The sequence below is a fragment of the Protopterus annectens genome, chromosome 8.part0 (assembly GCF_019279795.1).
Source record: "Protopterus annectens isolate FY-2018-M chromosome 8.part0, PAN1.0, whole genome shotgun sequence".
Lineage (NCBI taxonomy): Eukaryota > Metazoa > Chordata > Ceratodontiformes > Protopteridae > Protopterus > Protopterus annectens.
In genome coordinates, this window is record NC_056741.1 from 622,777,654 (window position 1) to 622,800,784 (window position 23,131).

General features: G+C 44.2%; 1 protein-coding gene across 1 annotated transcript in view; it reads right to left on the bottom strand.

The window, feature by feature from the left end:
• LOC122808326 (plexin-B3-like) overlaps positions 1–23,131 on the bottom strand; it is a 2,760,797-nt gene that overhangs the window by 2,102,117 nt on the left and 635,549 nt on the right. The window lies entirely within an intron of this gene.

A 23,131-nucleotide genomic window follows, 5' to 3' on the forward strand; every position in this document is an offset into this window, starting at 1 on the left:
GGACCGCATCCCTAGCACCTATATCCTGGGTGGCTCAATGGAACAGACTCTTGAGAACTGTAGAGCCAAAACTGGCTCTATTCCCTGGAGGCCAAATCCAATTTGTAATGGGAAACAAATGTATGAGGAGTGGCCCAAGTGGCTGCTGCACAAATAGTGTCTAAAGGAAGTCTAGCTTGAAAAGCTGTGGAAGTAGCTAAGCTTCTGGTTGAATGTGCTTTAGGTTTCGAGCACAGCTGTTTTCCCCTGAGCTGATAAATTTCAGAGATGACGGAAGAAAGCCATCTAGACAAGGTCACTTTTGAGACAGGAAGGCCTTTCTTGTTATCAGCATAGGAAACAAAGAGTTGATCAGATTTCCTGAATTGTTTTGTTCTGTCCAAATAATATCTGAGCTGGCGGTGGACATCAAGATAATGCAATTTTTGTTCAGACCTGTTAGCATAGTTTGGAAAAAATACAGGGAGATCAACTGCTTGATTCAAATTAGTCTTTGAGTCAACCTTAGGCAAAAAGGTCGGATTAGTTCTCAATGATACCCTGTCTTTGTGGAAGACCAAATATGGGGGGCGAACAGATAGAGCATGAAGTTCAGACACCCTCCTAGCAGAAGTAATAGAACCAGGAATAAAGTTTTCCATGAAAGAAATTTCAGGGAACAAGAAACAGCTGTCTCGAAGGGAGGAAGAATCAAAGATGTCAGCACTAAATTTAGGTCCCATTGAGGAGGAGGACTCCTAACTGGAGGTTTCAGGAGGAAGATTCCTTTCAAGAAGGCTCTACAAAGCCTGTGGGACATAATGTTGTGATTCATGAACCCGACATGAAAGTTCGAGATAGCGGCCAATTGAACTTTGACTGTGGAGGAAGAGGAGCCGGCGTGAAAAACCTCCGCTAAGAAATCCAAAACTGCTTGTACAGGAGCAGTGAAGGGATCAATATTTTTGGCTTTAGCCCAATAAGAAAAACGTTTCCATTTGCTAGTATAAATCCTCCTAGTGGAGGATTTTAAGGAAGCTACTATGATGTCTCTAACAGGGTTAGAGATCATGGGAAGCCTGGCTAAGGAAGGAAGTGGAGCAACCATGCTGTGAGGTTGAGAGAAGGTATAGACCTGTGCAGCTGACCAGATTGGTGAATCAGAAGATCTGGCACTGGGTCCAGATGCCACGGCTGCAACAAAAGGTGACGATGGAGGAACGGAAACCAAATTTGTCGAGGCCAATAAGGAGCAATGAGAATCATTTTGGCTCTCATAACGGCTGCTTTCTGGATAACTTGAGGGATCAGAGGAAAGGGAGGAAAGGCATAAAGAAGTCCCTGGGGCCAATCCTGGGTCAGAGCGGCTCTGGGGGATGGCCTGGCAGTGGGAAGAGAGAAGAAATCTGGGCATTTGTTGTTTTGGGGAGTAGTAAAAGATCGCAACATGGGCACCCATTCCAGAAAAATCTCTTCCACTATAGATTGTTTGAGAGACCACTCGTGAGGCATGAGAATAGCTCTGCTCAATCTGTCCGCTAAAATGTTGGTTTTCCCAGGGATATGCGTTGCTACCAGAAACCGATGAGAGGAGATCGCCCATTGCCAAAGTCTGAGCTCTTCGACACAAGGGGTAGGACTTGGTTCCGCCCTGTTTGTTGATATACCACACTACAGACATGTTGTCTGTGTGGACTGCAATTGTCCCTAAGGGAAGAAAGTCGTTGAGGGCTTGCAACGTTAAAAGCACTGCTCTCATCTCTAGGACATTTATGTGCAGGTGGTGTTCAAAGGTTGCCACGTCCCATGAACCATCCTGCCCTGATAATGCCCCCACCCGATCAGGAGGCATCCGTAGTGACAGTGGCTACCGGGATGGGGTACAAAGGTCTGCCTTGGTGAATCTGGGAGAAGTAATCCACCAAGCAAGACGATTCTTGATATCGGAGTCACCAGTATCTGGTGACGCATTGGAAGTTGTTGGTAAGACCACTGAGTGAACAACATCCACTGAAGAAGGCGCATATGGAAGCGAGCCAGGGGAAGAAGGGTAATGGCCGCAGCCATGAGGCCCAACACCTTTAGAACCATTCTGGCCTGTACCTTCTTGCTGGCTAGAATGACCTGACGTGACTTTGAATGTCTGAGATTCTTTGATCTGTAAGGGTAGCTGACATCCAAACAGTGTCTAAGTTTGCGCCTATGAAAGTAATAGACTGGCAGGGCAATAAGGAGGATTTTCCTGAGTTGATCGAGATGCCCAATTGAGAGCAAAGATTTATTGTATAATCCCTGGCTTGAAGAAGCTGATGCCTGGTGGTGGCTGAAAGGAGCCAGTCGTCGAGATACGGAAACACCTGGAATCCTTGACGCCTCAGGTGAGCCGTTACCACTGCCATACATTTGGTGAACACTCTGGGGGGTGTAGTGAGACCAAAGGGCAGGGCTCTGAACTGGAAATGACTGGACCCCAGCCGAAAGCGGAGAAATCTCCTGGAGCATCTGTGAATTTTTATGTGATAGTACGCATCCTGAAAATCTATTGAGCACATCCAGTTGTCATTCTGTAAGAAGGGCAGAATTGACTGAAGAGTGACCATTCGGAATCTTGTCTTCCTCACAGACTTGAGGAGTCTGCTGAGATCCAATATTGGTCTCCAGTCTCCCGTCTTTTTGGGGACCAAAAAGAACCTTGAGTAGATTCCGGGCTCTGAATGATCTGTTGTAACTGGCTGAATGGCTCTTTTTTGCAGTAGTTTTAAGACTTCTAACTCTGCAATTTCCCTTAGACCGGGTGGTACATCTGGAAGGGAATTTAAGTGATAGAAAGGACTTTCCTCGAAAGGAATTTTGTAACCCTCGGATATGATCGACTGTACCCATTTGTCTTGAGTGAGGGAACGCCAGGCTTCTGGGTACAGCGATAGTCTTCCCGACTGCCTCCAAGGATGGACAGCCGGGCAACATCTCAGGGATGCTGAAAGGGCTTGTCAGAGAGGCTCTCTGCTTCCCTGGTTTTGTGGACCCTCTCTGCCTCTAGAGCGGCGTCTGTTATTGTTACCCTCTGCCTCTAGGGGTAAACTGACCACGTGAATCGGCGTGACTCCTTGGGATTTGCAGAACCACATTTTGCCACCCTTCTGCCCTTTGGGGTAAGGTCTAGAAGGGGTGGAAAACGGACCCCCACGGCAGAAAGAGTCTTGCCGTCTTGCTCACACCTGGTCAACGTTTCCTTCACTTGAGGGCCAAACAAAGCTGACCCGTCAAAGGGAGAGTTAGTGAAGGACGCCTTAAAGGGATCTGCAAATTACAGAGCCGCATCCAGGCTTGGCGCCTAAGAGCCACACCTGTACTCTGCGGCCCTACTCGCTCCATCTGCAGCATATGATATCAGTCATGGAGGAGTTAGCAATAGAATTAAGGGTTCCTAGCTGCGAAGCAATTTTTTCTTGAGCCCCTGCAGCTGTAGGATCCTGTACAACTTCACCTAGCTCCTTAAGGATATCCCTCTGGAGTCTGGTGAAGTGACATAGGTAGTTCAGCGAACGCATAGCAAAGGTTGCTGAAGAGAACATCCGCTTACCATACCTATCCATGGTCCTAGAGTCCTTATTAGGAGGATGGACAGGTACGGAAGGATCTGCAAGTTCCTTCTTAGTGGCAGCCGCCACCACCATGGCATCAGCAGGGACGCCTTTCGTGAGGAACTGCTTGTCCGACGGGGCAGTAATAAATTTAGAAGGCCTCCTAGGGACTGGCTCTATAGAGTCAGGAGCAGCCCACGCCTTTCGAGCAATAACCTGCATAAGGGGGTCGAAAGGCGGAGACACCCAGGAGGTGGAGGGCCGAGATCCAAACGCCTCTAGGTATACTGACTCATCCTCAGAGGGATTATTGGTGGGCCAGTTTCCGCTCTGTCTAAGGAGTTCTAGGATGTCTGAAAAAGAGACATCCTCAGAGGGGGATCTTGGGGATCCCTCTGACTCATCTAAGTCAGTATCTGAAGTGATAGACTCGGGGGAGTCTACGTGTTTCCTCTTACAGGTCCTCTTCAAGGAGGATCCCCTGACTGATCAGGAGAATCCTCGGAAGAGGGGGTTCTTCCCAGTGGGGAAACCTGAGGCGGAGGATCTCTGGGTCTGGGAGCAAGAGAAGTGGCAGAGATATCGACAGGCACCATAGACGGAGGAGCTAAGGGAACAGACTGCTGGCTGAGTCCAGTGGCCAGCACACTCTTCATCACCTCGGCTCCTCCCAGGAGGTCCAGAGAACCTGTTCAAGAACCAGGAACTCCAGGACCCACCGAAGGGAAGCTCGAGGCAGATGTCGGAGCCGAGCTAACCAAGGCCGAGGCTCCAAGGGGAAGAGTGGGGTCGGACAAGGGTCCGATGCCACTCACCCCCTCGGAGGAGACCAGGGAAGCCCGACCACCAAATCCCTCTAAGGAAGGTCTCGAAGAGGAGATAAGAGTAGAGGCTGAAGGAGCAGAAGGGGGTATCTGTCCCTCAGCCCTAGCAGAAACCATTCCCGAAGACTCCAACTCCAAACTCTGGGGTAGAGTCGAAGGAGGAACTGCAATGGGGTGTGGACTAATAGTCGTCTGTGGAGACGGACTATGTAGCATCTGGGCTAGTGCCTGTGATTTTAACAATCTACTGACCACCCTCTCTAAATCATGGTCAGAATGCCTGGATGACCTGGATGATCGTTCTGACAGCCTGCTCACCAGCCCAGAGGACAAAGGCAGATGGAAGGAGTATTTCCAGCAGCTTCTGAATAAAGAAAACCCCACAGAAGCTGTACTGCCCCAGAAACAACCTACAGTGAGAGTAGAAGAGGAGCCCAGCTTAGAAGAAGTAAGAGCAGCACTAAGGAAAATGAAGTCAGGGAAAGCAGCAGGCTCAGATGAGGTCACAGCAGATATGATAAAGATGCTGGGTGAGCTAGGGGAGAAATGGCTCCTGAGGGTACTAATTGCAGTGTGGAGAGAAAGGCGTACTCCAGATGACTGGAGAATAAGCAAACTCGTGCCAGTGTACAAGAACAAAGGGGACATCCACAACTGTGGACAGTACAGAGGCATCAAACTCCTACCACATTGCATGAAAGTTCTGGAGAGGGTGATTGATAAACGGATACGCAGAATAGTAGAATGTAAGATGGGAGATGAACAGTTCGAATTCAGATCAGGATGCAGCACAATTGACCCGATGTTTGCATTGAGACAGATACTTGAGAAGAAACTAGAGAAGAGGAAAGAGTCAAAATGGGCTTTCCTAGACTTGGAGAAAGCATATGACAAGGTCCCAAGAAAGCTGATCTGGGCAGTACTGCGGTGGTTTGAAGTCCCAGAAATATTGGTAGAATTAGTACAGGCTATGTACAAGGACCCAGTGACTCAAGTACGAACAGTGTTTGGCCTCACTGAGTGGTTCCCAGTGGGAGTGGGTGTACACCAGGGTTCAGCTCTGAGCCCACTGCTGTTCATACTGGTAATGGACTACATCAGCAAACAGGTTGGAGGGGTCAGAGCAACAAAGCTGCTGTATGCAGATGATGTGGCAGCACAGGCAGACTCTGATCTAGAACTTCAGCAAAGGATAGGAGAATGGAATGCAAATCTGAAGGCACATGGGATGAAAGTAAGCACAGATAAGACAGTGGTAATGGCAGCAGATTGGGGAAATCAGAAGAAGCTGAGAATAGAGATAGATGGGAAGATAGTGGAACAGGTAAACAGCTTCAAGTATCTGGGAGGGGTGGTTGAGGAGAAGGGTAGTCTGAATGAAGAGGTCAAAGCTAGAATCAGAGGGGCTGCAGCCAACTGGCATAGAGTATCAGGTGTAGTATATGACAGAAGAATGCCAAAGAAGCTGAAAAGTAAGGTGTACAAGACAGTGGTGCGACCAGTACTACTGTATGGTACAGAAACCTGGGCAGTAAAGGCAGAACAGTTGAAGAAGCTAGAGGTGATGGAAATGAAGTGCCTGAGAAAGGTGGTAGGATGCACACTGTGGGACAGGCGAAGAAATGAGGACATAAGAGCAGGAGCCAAAGTAGCTCCAATTGCAGAAAAGATCAAAGAAAACAGATTATGATGGTATGGGCACATGTGTAGAAAAGCAGAAGACAATCTGGTGAGGGAGATTTGGGACAGACAGGAAGAAGGTAAGAGGCGTCCAGCAAAGAGGTGGATGGATTGTGTGAAAGAAGATCTGCGACAGTCAGGCATGAGTGTTGAAGAAGGCAGGAGAGTGGCACTGAATCGTCACACACACACCCCATGTAAATGGGAAAAAGGGGATGATGATGATTAAGGACTGATATCAGAGTATAGGCAAAGAGTAAGGAATAGAGGAAATCCTAAACGACAGACCAGAACTGGTAGAGTTTAAAAAAAAAAAATAAACGAAAATAGACAAACTAAGAAACCATGAACCACAATTCAAACCAGCGGAGACAATGAAAAGCAGTTTATTGTTAAGCACTTTCGTCTCTGGTTGCAGAAACTTCTTCAGAACCTTCCGAAGAAGCTTGTACCAGTTTTGCAAGGCAATACCCAATTTGTTGTATATAAATGGCATATAATAAGTTAGCCATCTGGCTAAAGTTACTTTTGCAGCTGGTTTACCCAAATTCAAATTCTGCAAAGGAAACAAACTGGTCTGTTTTTCTGACCTCTTTTATTCTATGCAGGTAGAAGCGTAATTGCCTGTGAATATCTGATAAATTTAACATGTTTTCGCCCTTGTTTGTAAAATTAGGAAATACTACTGGTAAATTAATGGACTGACTGATACTAGATTCTGACACCACCTTGGGAAGGAAGGAGGCATTTGTTTGTAGCGTCACTCTATCCTTGTGAAAGATCAAGTATGGAGGTTTTGAAGACAAAGTTTGAATATCTGAAATTTATCTAGCAGAGGTAATAGCTACCAGAACAGTTTTCCACGTAAGATACATTTAGCTGCTGGTTCAAAGGGGAATGTATTAGAGCCTGCAGTACCAAACTGAGATCCCATGGGGGGTCGTCTTTAAATGGGGGTCTCAAAAGAAGACTGCCTGACAAGAATGTTCTGCGCAATTTATGAGAAGCTACTGAAGAACCTTCATACCCAATGTGAAAATTTGATATTGCTGCTAACTGAATTTTAAATGTTGAGGAAGTAGCGCCTTCTTTAAAAAGTAAAGCTAAAAACTCGAGTATGTTGTATATCAGAGCTGAAAATTGACTTTGTTGTGCCCAGTTAACAAATCTTTTCCATTTACTTGTATAGTGTTTTCATGTTGAAGGTTTATGAGGAAGATAAAAGTATGTGTCTGACAGGGGAAGAGAGCATTGGTTATCTGGCTACTAATGGGATTGGAGAAACCAGGGTATCAGCCTGAGGTTTGAAATGTCTGGAAGGATCATGCCTGTCGGGTGAGACAGGAGGTCTGGAGTAGGATCCAGAATCCAAGGTTGGCGAATTAGATGAGGCCAAAGAAGGGAAAACAAACTTACCGGGGCCAGTGAGGTGTAATGAGGATGACTTTGCTCTTTAACCTTGCACCTTTAGGCAGAAATTTTGGAATCAATGGAACTGGTAGGTGGGCATAAGTAGACCGCAGTGCCAGTTGTGAAGTAGAACATCCCTCAGTGATTCCCCGTGGGGAGATTTGGGCAAAGTAGCTGCTGCATTTGTTTAGGAGGGAAGCAAAAAGATTGCAGCAAGACTGCTCCCATCGATGAAAAATCATTCCCATCACTTTCCCGTTGACAGAGCACTCGTGAGGTAGAAAAATGTACCTGCTCAGTTTGTCTGCTATCACACTGAACTTCCCCAGAATGTGCATTGCTATGACAAAGCAGTTGGTCCACTGCCACACTCGTTCTCGACACAAGGGATATAACCTGGGCCCTCCTTGTTTGCTGATGTACGAAACTACTTGAATATTGTTCAATTGAAGTGTAATTGTTCCTGGAGGGAGAGCATCCTGGAAGGCCTGCAATGCTAAGAGCATTGCTCTCACCTCTAGGACACTAATATGTAGGTTGGCCTCTTCGGTGGACCAAGTGCCTTGGACTGTTTTCCCCAGAAAGCGCGCCACCACCCCAACTGGGAAGCACCCATAATCACTATGTCTGTGACCTGATGGGGGAATGAATGGTTAGCCTTGTAGAACATGGTCTGATTGTATCCACCACCTGAGATCTCTCTTGCATGTCTGAGTGATCTGTATCAGAGTTGACATGGGTTGGCAAAGTATCGACCACTGTGTTGCTAGCATCCATTGAAGAATCCTTATATAAAATCTGGTTAAAGGTACTAAGGTTACTGCTGCTGACATTGATCTCACAGCTTGAAGGACCAAACAGGATGAAATTTTGGTACTGTAGATTATTTTTCTGACCTGTGATATGATAGTCTGCACTCCTGAGCGAGGTAGTGAAGCTACTATTGACTGTGTTGAAAATTGCTCCTACAAAATCCAAACTTGTTGGTTGTAGTTGAGTCTTGTAGTTTATGGATATTCCCAAATGAGAACAAGTCTGAAGAGCTGAAAAACTCCCAACTTCAGGCACACCAAAAAAAACTAAGTTCATTGCAAAGCTTTCAGAGAAACCCTTCCTCTGTGCTAATACATCACAATCAAACTATCCAGTTTATATATAAAATTCAAAAAGATCCATGATCACAGCCAGCCAATGACTAAACTCAAATAATTAAGCAATAAAAAGGGGTGTATACTAAAGAATTACAATCCTTAAAAAAATTACTTTAAAACATTTTCATAAAATATTCTAATGGCTTAATGCATTTTAAAACAACTATCAGTGTAATTCCATCTGTTTCTTGATCAGGACAGGCTTAATGCTGACTGCACTATTCAGCCCCAGTCTTGAGTCAGCCCTTAATCTTATAATCTAACTATACTCTATATTCTCTAGAATATTATTTAAATCTCTACCACTAACCTGCTTATGCACCACATCAATTACCCTAAACTTAAATTCATGATTCGGGTCAGTGTCCAGATTGTTTACTTAAAGCATTCATCTGTATGTTCCTATGTATACCTAATTTATCTTCAATTATTTGTTCTTTTAGCTTTCGACTACATTTTCCTACATAGAAACAAATACACTTCACACAGGTTTGCAAGGTATACCCACCACATACATGGTACTGCATGTGGCATAACAGTAGAAAGTATAGCCTTGTTTTGATCACTGGCTGTGTAAATACATTAGAAAAAAAATCTCTACAGTAACTACAGCTAAGACAATGAAAAGTAACAAATTTATTCATAACATAATCACTATTAGTCAACTTAAAATCTTTATAGCATTATCTCTTCAGGTTTTTATAATTCTTATGAGTAAATTTTGGTCTATTTTCTAACAACTGCTGTAATTCAGGCATGGCCATAAAAATATTCCAAGTTTTATTTATTATTTTCCTCACATTAGTCCTTCTATTACAAGTTGTTGCATACCTAATTTTGTCACTCTGTTCATGCATAATTGTGTCCTGAACCCGATTCTCTTGGAATAATGGTCTACCTGAAATATTCCTCTTATTAATGACTTCATTAGAAATTTTTTTTCTATAGTTGCCATATTATACCCTCTTTCCTGAAACTCCAGGGTAATTTTTTGCATCGGTTTCCTGCATTTGATCTCACTGGTTTTAACCTACTAACCCTGGTGAACTGACCTCTTACCATCTTCATGTACGATTCCTCTATGAACATATCAATTTAAATGTACCTCCATTTTACAAACACTAGTATCTAGACTGATGCCTGGTCTGGGGTGGTAATCAGCCAGTCATCTAGATATGGAAATGCCCAGAATTCTTGTAGTCCCAAGTGATCCACTACTACTGCCATGCATTTAGTGAACACCCTGGGGGCTAGGAACTGGTAGTGACTGGCTCCCAGCTGGAAGTGTAGATACCTTCTGGATTATCTGTTCATCATTATGTGACAGTATGCATCCTGAAGGTCTATCGAGCACAACCAGTCATCCTTGCCCAGAAAGGCGAGAATGGACTGAACCATGATCATCCGAAACTTGGTGTGTTGAACGGACTTGTTCAAATTGCTGAGATCAAAGATTGGTCTTCAGTCCCGTTTTCTTTCGCACTAAAAAGAACCCTTAGTAAATTCCGGATTCTATCTGGTCTGGTGGGACACCTCCTGGATGACTTTTTTTTTTTTTTTTTAAGCAGCTTTTGTATTTGAATTGCTGCTTCTTCCCTCTGACTGGGTGGAACATCAGGGATTTTTCTTGAGAGTGGAAGTGGGAGGAAAAAGGTATTAAACAGTCTCTGGAAATAATCTTCTGTACCCAAGTATCTCTTGTATCTAGCCAAGGTCTCTGGTGCAGGGATAATTGAGACTCCCAGTTTCCTCCAGAGGTGGACAATCGGGCCTCCTTTCAGGAGCTTTGGTAGGATATGTCAGAGAAAGCATCTCTGGAACCCTGGTTTTGCAGGCCTTCTCTGCCGCAGGGGTGGCATCGACCATTACTGATCCCCCCCCCCTCTGCCCTAGGGGAACATTTTCCACATGTGTACTGGAAAGGACCCTGGGACTTCCTGAACCACATTTCCCACCACCTTGTTGATTCCTAGAAAAGGATCTTTGAGGGGTTGAAATACGTACGCCCACTGCACAGAAGATCTTTCCATTCTTCTCACACCTGGATAATGTGTCCTTCACTTTGGGGCCAAAGACGTGCCGTGAAAAGGAGCACTGATGAAAGAAGACTTGAAGGGCTCTGCAACTCGCATAAGCGCATCCAGACATATCTCCTAATGGAAATGCCTGAACTCCCTGCCTGTGAGGTGCCTTTGGTCTCATGGATGAATTCAAAATAGACTGTAGGGTGGCCAACTGAAGTCATGAATGATTGAGCCTCTACAGAAACGGATCCAGAGAGGGTATTCGACAGTTCATTAATCAAATCCCTCTGCAACTTTGTAAAATGTGCCAAACAAAAAAATCTGTCCATCGCACTAGACACCCTGTTATGGAGATGAATGGAGGAACTCTGCTAGGAAAGTTCCTTTTTGCAGGCTGCCACCACAATCATGGCATTAAAAAGCACCCCTTTAGCTCTAAAGTCCTTCCCTGAAGGTGGTGCTAAAATCCTTGCCGGTCTTCTGGGGATGGGTTCAACTGTGTGAGGTTCCCTCCACACCCACCAAGACACCAAATCAATAAACTCTTCAGTAGGCAGAGTGACTCAGGAGGTAGATGGGTCAGTACTGAAAGCCTCCAGAAATACAGACTCTCTGTTTTAGGATCTCAAGGAATTTTCCAAATGGATGTAGTCTGGAGGTGATCACGGGGACCATTCACCTTCATCAAAGTCTGAATCCTCTATGACTGCCTCTTGAGGAGAGTCCAAGTGCTTCCACTTGCACTTCTTCCTAGGGATTTCTTCAGTGGGATGCTCTGGAGAGGTATAAGAAGAAATTGTAATATCCTGCTGGGAAGCTTGGGGGTCTCAGACTGGCTGTCCCTGTGGTAAGGAATGATGAGGCTCCAGGCACAGAGACATCAAGGTAGAAGGTTGAAGATCTGAGGGGTTGCTGGCACAGAAAATACATTCTTCACAACTTTGAAGGCTGACTGCCCCAGAGACACAGAAGACCCCGGCATCAAGAAGACAAGCTCCTGGGCCACTGTCCTCCCCCACTCCAAAAACAATCTCCCAGAGGAGGAAGCTGCAGCCCAGCTATCCAGCACCAAATCTCCAAGGTGCAAAGACAGCTCATACAACTTTAGAGTAGACTGCAACTCCTCGAACTCGACAGGGAATCTTTGGCTTCAACAGCCCTCCAGATCTGACTGAACCGGAGCACTCAGAGTAACCTTTGGCTCCGAAGATAAGAGCATCTTTGGATCCGAGCAAGATGGATCTGGAGATCCAGGGACTCTGAAGTAACAACAGGAATCTGAGGAGGAACTTGATGTGTGAGTGTAGTGAAAGGAAGGCCTCCTGACCCGAATGGGTAGGAACACAAGACAATTATCTGAAACTGCTCCTAGAGATCTTCCACACCATTCTTTCCGCATTGTCTTCCATCAAACTTCTGGAAGAAAGAGTCAAAACAAGACAGGGGAACTTGGACTGGTGATGTTCCAAAAAGGTGAGGGCACCCTTGAAGGCACCAGATCAATGAATAGTGAATATCTTGTTCTGGGAAGAGCTACAGGACTGCAGGCTGTCGGATCTAAGGTAGTCAGATCACTTACTTCTCGGATCTGAGGGTGAGAAACTTTTTGATCTAATCGTATCCAGCTTGGGCCTTTTTCTAGACTGCCCCGAAACCAGGGTGGATAAGGTGGATGGTTTTGGAAACAAAGGGTTCAGTTCTCTACTGTTGGAGGATTGAGCCCCAGCTATGGCCTCTCCAAAAACATATGGTAGTAACCCTTTCAATACAAGTTTTTTCTTTCAGCTAGAGCTCTAGGATTGAAACTATGGCAGATGGAACAATCTGCTTGCAGATGCAATGGCCCAAGACAGTAAACACACAATGTGGGCATCAGACATTGGTAGTTTGTGCCCACACTTATCACACTTTTTAAATCCAGCATGGCCTTTCGCCATTACACTGGCAACTATAAAAAAAGACAATTTAATTAATAACAGTTTTATTTTTATTTTAATGAAATACAGAAGGCAGGAAGAAAACACTACCAGCAATGGTAACAAAGGCTACACTGAGTGTAGAAAGGAAAAGAAATTGTTAACAATAATTTAAGTAGTACACACTCTATGATAGTTAAAGAGAAAGTAAACTTACCAAATATGGTAAAAGAAGAAATATGATATCATGTGAAGGCAAGGGACAAGAAATACAAGAAATATTAGAAAAATAATATAGGGATTTAGAAGATAACCATTGCTTATCTGAAAAAGCTCTAGAGCTAGGTCAACCAAGTATTTCATGGAAAGTGGCAAATGAGATCTGAGGTAGCTTATGGCTGGTGAATTATGGATAAGGGGACAAGCTCAATAGCTTCCTGGTTACCGCAAGCTTTAGTAATGGACGAGTTGGTTCTGAGGATCAGATCTAAACCAAAAAGTTGAGAACAGAATGAAAATTGACATCAGATCAGTAGATATCCCTCTCTTTAGTGTTGCAGCATTCTTCACCTAAGGAATCTCCTGCCAAGGATAATACAACATCTGGCCAATACACCAAAGCATTCAGCTCTTACAGGTGCCATACATCACAAGTATGCTCTCCATGCACACACAGGGCATAAAAGTGACATACAGATAAATATTCAGAAATGAAAAAGCCCCAGGAGGAACATAATACCCTCAAAGACAGAGAGGAACACATGCATCCAGAAAGAAAAATGAAGGGGGGTCCCTCAGCCAGGAGGACAAACAGAACACAGGGCCAAATTCATGACAGATGGGGAAGAATGCAGGGGACTGAAAACTGCAACAGTGAAGAGAATGACATCTACTGTTATGGTAAGATTTTATACAACGGTACTATATCATCCCATATCACTGCTGCCAAAAGCTCATGAGGAAGTCAGAGAAAAATTCTCCATTAACCCATGCAGGATACCCCTAGTAAAGCCTACTCTGCCCCTGAAAACAACATCCAATTTGTAATTCTTAGTGAAAGTATGAACAGAGGACCAAGAAGCAGTTCCAAGGATATAATTGGAATCCAGGCCCTTGAAAAAGGCAACAGAGGAGGCAACTGCCCTAGTAGAATTTGCCTTTACAGGCAAGGAAAGACATTTGTCATAAACTAATCCCAAAGTCCTGAGATGATAAAAAAAAACAAAAAGCTGCTCAGTTTGCTACAAACTTTAATTTTATCTAAATAATATCTAAGCTGTCTATGCAAACCCAAGGTGTAAAGGACCTTGTCACTGGCAGACTATGGAGAAGAAAAAAGGTAAGGAAGATGAACAGAGTGACTAAGGGACAACTCATTTCCTATACACTGAACAAGCAGACAACTATAATTCAAAGTGGAAAAAGGAGATGATGAAAAACAAGGGGGAAAGCTCAAGTAACAGAGAAAGACTGGGGATTCTGGATGTAGACCTTTAAGGAAAAAAACAATAATCATACAGAATGTTGTATTCATAAAGCAGCAGCAGGTCTTCTAAGAACTAAGCCAATACTGGAATGCAGAAAGGAGATTTTGCTGATAGGAATGACTGCAATAAGAGATACAGACAATAGGCAAGAGGGGGACGGGAATGTATTGGAAAAAACTGGCAAAGGAACCAAGGTACTCGGAGCAAATAACTAGAGAGGGAAAGGCAACAGAATGGGAAGATGCCAAGAGCTTATTTGGACTGCAGGCTAAAGACTGCCTTCCATATCAAGGACTGATATCAGGGTATAGGCAGAGAGAACAATATTGGGGGGGGGGGGTCCTAAACGAAAGACCAGGACTGGTAGAGTTTTTAGTAGAATCTAGAACAAAAGTTGCTATTGAGAAAGGAATAATTTGTACAGCATATAAAATATTGCATGACAACTATAAGAATCAATCAGAGGAGGTCAGGAAGGACTGGGAAGAGAGATTAAATGAGCAATTCACAAAGAAACAACAGGGGGATATATGTACGTCTTCCAAGATTTCTGATCTTTGCCTGGAAGTGCTTACATAGGTATTTTTATACCCCAAGCAGACTTCAAAGGAATGCTGGAAGTGTTATGGGGCAGAAAGACATAACTGGGAACATATTTTCTGGGAGTGTAATGTGTTGGTAGACTTTAGATTCCCTGCAAACTGCTCTGTCAGAGATGCTGAGTGAGCAAGTCGGAGTGACTAGGGAAATTATTTTTTTTTAGCTATGATACAAACACTGAATTGCCTAGACATAGTAAGGCCTTGTTGAGTCTAATTATGGTGGCTGCCAAAAAAGCATTTACTAGAAAATGGAAATCAAAGTCTAAACCAACTTTACTAGAAGTAGTGAAGATAGTAGAGTTAAAACAACTGAACTGGGATCTTTAGAAAAGGGTATGAGCAAATTACATAGGAAAAATGGAAACTGTGGGATAAATACATGCAAAGAAGGAACGAGGTTTAAAAGAAGGCAGGATTTGAATGAACTATGTAATGGTTGACTAACAATGACTGGATATACTAAAGGTGATGTATGTCGCACGGTTTGGATTGTATGTATAATATTTGCAACTGAGATTGTGTCACTATGGTTGATTGTCATTTATATAACTATAACATGGTCTATGTCATACATGATAATTTAATAAAGATGCTTCTTGTTTTAAAAAAAGAAGGGACAACTCATTAACCACTTTGGGCATAAAAGGAATATTAGTACCAAGAGATACAGTCTCTATGAAAAACTGAAAAAGGAAGAATAGCCATGAGAGCCTGAAGTTCAGACACACTCTTGGCTGAATAAGAGTCAAAAGCAGGACAGTCTTCAAAGTACAATGTTTCAAGGATACAGGATCAAAAGAAACCTGGGTCAATTTCTCAGGTACAAAAATCTAGGTCCCAAGAAGGAGGAATAGGCTTCCTAGCAGGCCTGACATGCAAAATGCCTTTAAGGAATTGCTTGACATCAAACCTAGATGCCAGAGAAGGGTTCAAGGGCAAACAAGAAGACATTTTGGACAGGTGAGCTTTAACTGAAGAATATGTCAACCCAGCATGGAGCAGATCACACAAATAAGGGAGGGCCAGAGGAACCCCCAAAGATAGGTGATCCTAATGACAAGAGACAACAGACAGAAAACCTTTTCCATTTGGACATGTAGGATTTTCTGCTAGTGGGTTTCCTAGCCTCCAGTAGAACCAAGAGCACATCCTAGAAGAGAAATTCCTAAAAGGGATCAAAACCCTATCACCCACAGCATCAGTTGAAAACTGGATAGGTGAGGATGGAAAAGAGATGTCTTGTGTGAGAAGACCCACCAGCATGAGGTAATTTGGGGAAATTGCCCCTGGCCAAGTGAGACAGAAGGGGTAACCAATGCTGTCTGTGCCAAAAAGGAGTCAGAAACATGATTTTGGGAGAGTCCTGACTGATCCTGTGCAAAACTCGAAACAGAGGAAGGGGTGGGAAAGCCTACAGAAACACCCTCTTCTTAGGAAAAGACAGGGTGTCCACTTTCCAAGTCCGAGAACTTGGGACTCGAACAGAAAAGAGATCGGTCTTGTTCAGAGAAAAGGCAAAGAGATCTACCTGGAGAATACCCCACCAACAATAGATCATGTCCAGGAACACATCTTTGTGAAGCATCCATTTGTGAGCTGGTGTTCTGGATCTGCTCAATGAGTCTGACACTAGGTTGTGCTCTGAGGGAATGCAAACTATCTACAGAGTCACTTGGTACTGGACAGCTAGATCCCAGATGAACAGCTAGTCTGCAATGAAGACAGGACCTTATGCCCCCCTGCTTGTTGACATACCACATCACTGTGGTATTGTTTATGAAAACTTTGAGGGGGCTGGGATGAAACAGAATGAAAAGCTTACACAGCCAGAAGCAAGACCCTCATTCTCTTTTATGCTGATATGGTCTGACCTCTAATGAAAAAGCCAGAGACCCTGGACCTTTAGGGGGCCACAACAGGTACCCTTCCCTTGTATGACGTGTCCATATCCACCACACTGATTTGAGGTACTGCTGAAGTTTCTTCATATGGAGCCTGGCGAGAGGAAGCACAGGAATGGTGGAAGCCATGAACCCCAGGACTCTGAGAATCTCACTGGCCATAACAGAACCCAGAGGAAGAAGGGATTTGAAAAAAGGCTATCTGAGACAGAGACTTGAGGGACAGGAAGAGATGCCAACATGGGAACTGTCTGCATGCATCCAAGGAAAACATGATCCTGGAAAGACATCAGAACAGATTTCTGCAGGTTTATGGTGAATTCCAGTCTGTGTAAAAGGTGAGTATCAAAGTGGAGATACTGAAGCAGACTGCTGAGAGATGGAGCTTGAATAAGCAGATTGTCTAGACAGGGAAACATCTGGATAACTAGAAGCCTGCAAAATGCAATGACAGCAGCGATGTATTTAGTGCAGCAGCAGAGAGGTGAAAGAGCAAAGCAGAGAAATGAAAATGCAATGAACAGAGAAATGTAAAAATTTCCTGAAAAGAGGATGAATGGGGATGGGAAGGTATGCATCCTTGAGATCCAGAGACACCAGAAAAGGCCTGAAAAAGTAGGACAGTAAACAATGTCTGAGGGGATAACAGCCGAAAGGAAGGATTCTTTTGAAAGGTGTTGTGGGAATCTCCTTCCATCACTAAGATCTGAGGACTCCCTCTAGGTTTCTTCAGATATTATTGGCTGGGGTTCTCCCTTAACGTTTGGTACAGATGTTTGAACAGCCTCGGAGAACATGCAAAAACCCAGATGCATGCTGGCCTCCAATGGGTTTGTGGCAAAGGAATTTGAAGCAAGCAATGGTCTTCGGAGCTTTCACCAGCCTCTAGAGACATCTGGGCGAGGCTGGACAGCAGTCGGATTTAGTCTGACATTTCTGTCCTTCTTGGCAGGCAGCTGGCCCTCAAGATGGGAGGATTCTGCCACAACACCCTGAGCCAACAACTTAAGATGTTGGTTCTCCAGGTATAAAGACAAAGAAGAGGCAACTATGTAGGATCTTAGGCACAAAAGCTTGGCAGACAGAGCACTGCGTATGATCGTGGGAAGCACCCAAACAGAAAAGATACTGGTTGTGATAGTCTTCATGGGAAATCTGCCTCCCACACTGACATTTTCCCTTTCTGGATAACATGAGCATAAACAATAAAAAAGGAAAAGAAGAAACCCCAATGGGGCACTTATCTGGAAAAGTGGCTTGGCAAACAGCACAGCAAAAGGGCTCTCAGACTGACATTCAATAATGGAGTTCAGACTGGTGGCAAAGAAGTTAAGAATATCTGGATCCATACGTCACTTTTATTCCCTGTCTTGTGCGTGGGGAGCATACATGTGATGTACAGCGATTATGAGAGCTAAATCCTTTGATATACTGGCCAGATATTGGGCTAGCCTTGGCAGGAGATCCCTACAGTGAATACTACAACAGTGATGAGGAAGGACATCAATGCCCTTTTCAGTTTAAATGGGGGGAGGGGTGCTGAGAGATTATATGCAGACTATTAAGCATTTTCAAAAGGAAAAAACAAAGCTAAAGCTGTACTATTAAGTCTGATCTATAACAGCAATACCTTGCCTTTAAAAATTCTCCTCCAAGACTTCAGTTAGAACACAAAAGAGACTGCTGTCCTTATAAACAGAGCTTTGCATTAAAATAATAATAAAAAAAAAACAGGTTCGTACAGCATTTAAAAAGTACAGTTGTGTACATGTACCATAAATGCAGATGTTTGAGTGTATTTACTGTTGCAGTCATTACATTTGTGTAATCTGCTGGCAGGTTGCCCTCAGTCGGCCTGATTAACAAAGTCTTGGGTCCTGCGTCGGTTGCTGTCCCTTCTTCCATGATGTCAGGTCATCAGGGGTATAAAACATGCAGCCGATGCCATTACATCAGTTTTTCTTGCCCCAGATGTCAGGTGCCCCCCTAATGGGGAGCAAATGAACATGGAAACACAAAGGTATACCTCCAACCGAAAGCAAATACACCAAAAAGGATTTTAAGCATAGTAAAGGAAAGGAGAGGTATAGTCAGAAAAAACTAGGGGGCTGGAGGGAGGGTAACCAGGACTGCAACAGTAAATACACTCTAACATCTACATTTATGGTAAGTGTACACAACTGTACTATGTTCTTCATGTTTCACAGCTGCAGTCATTACATCTGGGTAGATTCTCAAAGCTATGGTTGGGAGGAGGAGTTTATACAGCATTAGGGCCGACTATAAGACCCTGCAAGACAGCATTGGCAAAGCCAGCTCTGGATTTAGAGAAAATTGGTAAATGATAGTGCTTGGTGAAAGAATGTACAGAACTCCAGGTAGCAGCTTCTAGGATATCCCTGGTAGGAACACCTCTAAGAAAGGCTGCGGAAGTAGATGCAGCCCTGGTGGAGTGAGAGCTGATCCACTGGGGGATAGGTTTTCCATGGTGCTTATAGCAGAAATGAATGCACTGGCTTATCCATTTAGAAATGGTTTGTTTTTAAATAGCCTTCCCCTCTGCCCCTGCAGCAAATGCTACCAGCAATTGTTCAGATTTTCTTCGAGATTTAGTCCTGTCCAAGTAGAATCTTACTTGTCTGTGCACATCCAAGGAATGCAGAATCCATTCCCCTTTGTTCTGTGGATTGGGGAAGAAGGCTGGCAAATGAATAGATTGATTAAGAGCTACACTGGAAACCCACCTTGGGCATGAAGGATGGACTGGTCCTGAGAGATACCCTGTCCGCATGAAAGATGATGAAAGGCTCCACTGCCATAAGGGCCTGTAATTCAGATACCCTTCATGCTGAAGTGATTGCTAAAAGGAAGGCTGTTTTCCAAGAAAGAAATTTTAAATCTGCAGTCGCAGCTGGCTCGAAAGGAGGTAGAGTGAGTTTCTCCAAAACAAAGTTAAGGTCCCAGGCAGGGGTAGGAGCTCTCCTGGGTGGTCTCAAGTTTTTTGCCCCTCTGAGATGCTGCTTGAGCAGAGGATGAGAGAAGAGGGGTGGTTCTGTGTTATAGTGAGCTGAAATTGCTGAGGCGTGGATTTTAATGGAGGAAAAAGACAGGCCCATGTGAAGCATCTCAGTTAAGTATTGCAAAATCTGAGGTAAATTGGGCGCTGCTGTGCTCATCCCTAAAGATTGGTTCTAGGCACAGAATCTTTTCCATTTGTCAGCATAAGATTTTCTAGTACTAGGTCTCCTCGCCTCCAAGATGACATCCATCACAGGTTTGCTGAGGGATGATAAGGGTGAATTTAAGTGATCAGCCAGGCTGCAAGGTTCAATGTTGGAAGCTGAGGGTGCAGAATTTGGTTCTCCTGCTGAGACAGCAGGGAAGGGGTCTGAGGCAGGTGCCATGGAGATATTTGCGACACACTGCGCAGGAAGGGGTACCAGTGTTGGTGCGGCCAAGTCTGGAGCAATCAAAATCATCCTTGGTTTGCCCTGTTTGACTTTTAATAGAACTTTGGAGAGCAGAGGCAGAGGGGGAAAGGTGTAGATTGATAAGTTTTTGCAGCTGAAGGACAGACATCCACTTTCCAAGTTTGTTTGTGGGGAGTCCTTGTGCAAAACTTGTCCAACTGGTAGTTCTGGGGGGAGGCAAATAGATCTATGTCTGGGATCCCCCATTCACTTGTCAACATATTGAAAATCAATTTTCCTGGCAGGAATTGAGCTTGTAGATGCACTTGGTAGCTCAAGGTTGTGTTCCAGAATGCCATGGCTAGTCTGCAGAGGGGGTAGGAATGTGTACCCCCCCTGCTCGTTTATGTACCACATAACCATGGTGTTGTCCGTCTTAACCATTAGTTGTCCTGGAAGAATGTAGCCCTTGAAGGCTGTCAGAGCATTCTGTACAGCTAACATTTCTTTTTGATTGATATGTAGGTGCATTTGATTTGGGTTCCATTTGCCCTGAATGCACTTCCCTGCCAGGTGAGCCCCCCATGCATAGGCTGATACATCTGTAGTTAGGGTTTGGGTGGCAGGGGGTAGTATGAATGGTAGACCCTTGTTTTGGTGGCAGGCTTCTGCCCACCATAGGAACTCTAGGCATAGGCATGGTATGATAAGAATCATTGTTTCCAGTCTGTGACAATGTTGACTCCATAGACCTTTTAGATACCACTGTAGTTTCCTCATATGCAGTCTTGTAAATGGAATTAAACGAATGCAGGAGGCCATGAACCCCAAGGCTTGCACTATTTGTCTTGCAGATAGCAGGGCTTTTGTGGCCACTTGTTTGAAGTAAGTTAACAAATGAATTTGCTTCTCTGCCGTGAGGAAAGCCATCTGCGCAGTTGTATTCAAGCTTGCACCCAGAAATGTAATCTGTTGACAGGGTACCAGTTGTGATTTCTTTTCATTTAATGGTGTACCCCAGACAAGTTAGAACTCTTTTTACAAACGCCAGATGATTTAAAAGTATGCCCTGGTTTTCTGCCTGAATTAGACAATCGTCCAGGTATGGGTATATTTGAATATTTCTTTGCCTGCAAAATACAATAACTGGAGCCAGGCACTTTGTGAATACCCTGGGCACAGTAGACAAGCCAAAGGGAAGTGCAGAGAACTGATCATGCAAGTAGCCTGCTTTGAAGCGTTGTTATCTTCTGCAAGATTCCCGGATTGGGATGTGCAGGTATGCTTCTTTTAAGTCTCGAGTTGCCAACCAGGCGTCTTTGCCTAGCATAGGAAGCAACTGGTGAAGAGTCAGCATCTTGCATTTTGGAATTTCCAGAAAGGTGTTTAGAGCAGACAGGTCCAGGATTGGACGCCATGATTTGTCTTTTCTGGGTACCAGAAAAAGCCTGGAATAGAAACCTTGTCTCTTTTCCTCTTCTGGTACCAGTTGAATAGCCTCCATGCTTAAGACGGAAAGTACTTGTTTTTGAGCCTCTGCCCACTGATTTGGGGGCAGGTCTGGCCACCCATTCGGTGTTGGCAACGTGTGGAAATGAAGTCTGTATCCCTGGGACACTATACTTAAAACCCATTTGTCCTGGATTAAGAGTTCCCAGTTCTTTGCGTGAAGAGCAATCTTTCCCCCCAAGTGGGTGGTTAAAAGAGAAGTGCTTGGTAATTTTAAAAGGAAGTCACTGAGACTGTTTACTATGGGGGGTGTCTTGTTATTTCCAGATTTGGAAGTGGAGACCCCCCACTGCTTAGTTCTAAGAGTCCCCTGGGACTGAAACTTGGGGTTTTTGCTTTGTCTGGGTTTGGCTTGAGAGGATCTGGAAGGGGCTGGAATGGACCAATTCTTAGTAGGCCAGTGCCTACTAAATCTTGGAGATTGCACTTGTAAGACATCTTTCACAGTTTGCATAGATTTAGCTTTATCTTCCATCTTTTTTAGAACTTCTTCAGCCTTATTGCCAAACAGGCGGTCCTGATTTAAAAGAGCATCCAACAATTTTGCTTTAACATGATCAGGCAAAGCTTGTTCTTTAAGCCAAGCATGCCTTCTAAGCACAGACCCAGTAACAGCAGCCCTGTAGGAAGCCTGTAAAGAATAAAAAACAAATTGCAAAATATGTTTTCCAACTTGTTCAGCAGAATGCATTAAGTCCTGTAAATCTTTATTTTCCACACAGTCAGGAATAAACATCATTTTCTGTTTAAGCAGTCCAATAACATGTTGCTGATATTTTAACATATGAAATTAGCAGTTTAAAGCTCTGATTGCCAAGGTTGCAGAAGTATAAACCTTTTTACCTCCTCTATCCATTGCCCTGGAGTCTCTATCAGAAGGGATAGGATTTTTAGCTGTAGAAGCTTTAATGTCCTTTGGCCCCTGAGAAATAGTCTCTGGATCTGCAGCAGGATTTTTAAAAGGAACTTGTGGAACTCAGGAACCCTGTAGCATCTGTCAGGTTTACTAGGGGCAGGAGGCAGGGAATCAGATGCCAAACTGGATTCCGAGAAAACATAATCAACAATGTCCAGTACAGGAGGCATAGCCAAAGGCCTATGCTGAGGTAAGGAGGAGGAAATCCCTAAGCCTCTTTTTTGAATCAGAAAATTCCTGGCTTTCCCAGTAAAAATGCTCCCGTAAAGTAAGTAAAGTTTCCCCAAAAGAAAAATCCTCAGGAAGGGAAGCAGAGGGAATGGAATCCTCTGCATTGGAATCCTCATAAGTAGGCATGGACAAATCCAGGTTACCAGAAGAGTCAGAAGAAACAATCCTGATCAGAAGGTTCATAAGCAAGCTCGGCCCTAGGCCTCTTGGGGGGGGGGGGGTGTTGACTACCCCTGATTAGAGACATTAGAACTTCAGCCATTTTTATCATTTGTTTTTTAGGCATAGGGTTCTGAGCATCGATTTTTTAGACATGGATCGAAATTTAGGCCTTCGTAATGAAGGAGGTGTCATTTTAATATGCAAGTCTGTAAGCCTGAATACACCCTCAGAAGCCTGTGCCTGCACAGCGGCTTCGGACCCATCCAAGATAGAGACATCCGCGGATTCCACAGTTGAAGTATCTCATGGCATACCGGACTCCGAATGGGTTTCAGTAGAGGCCTG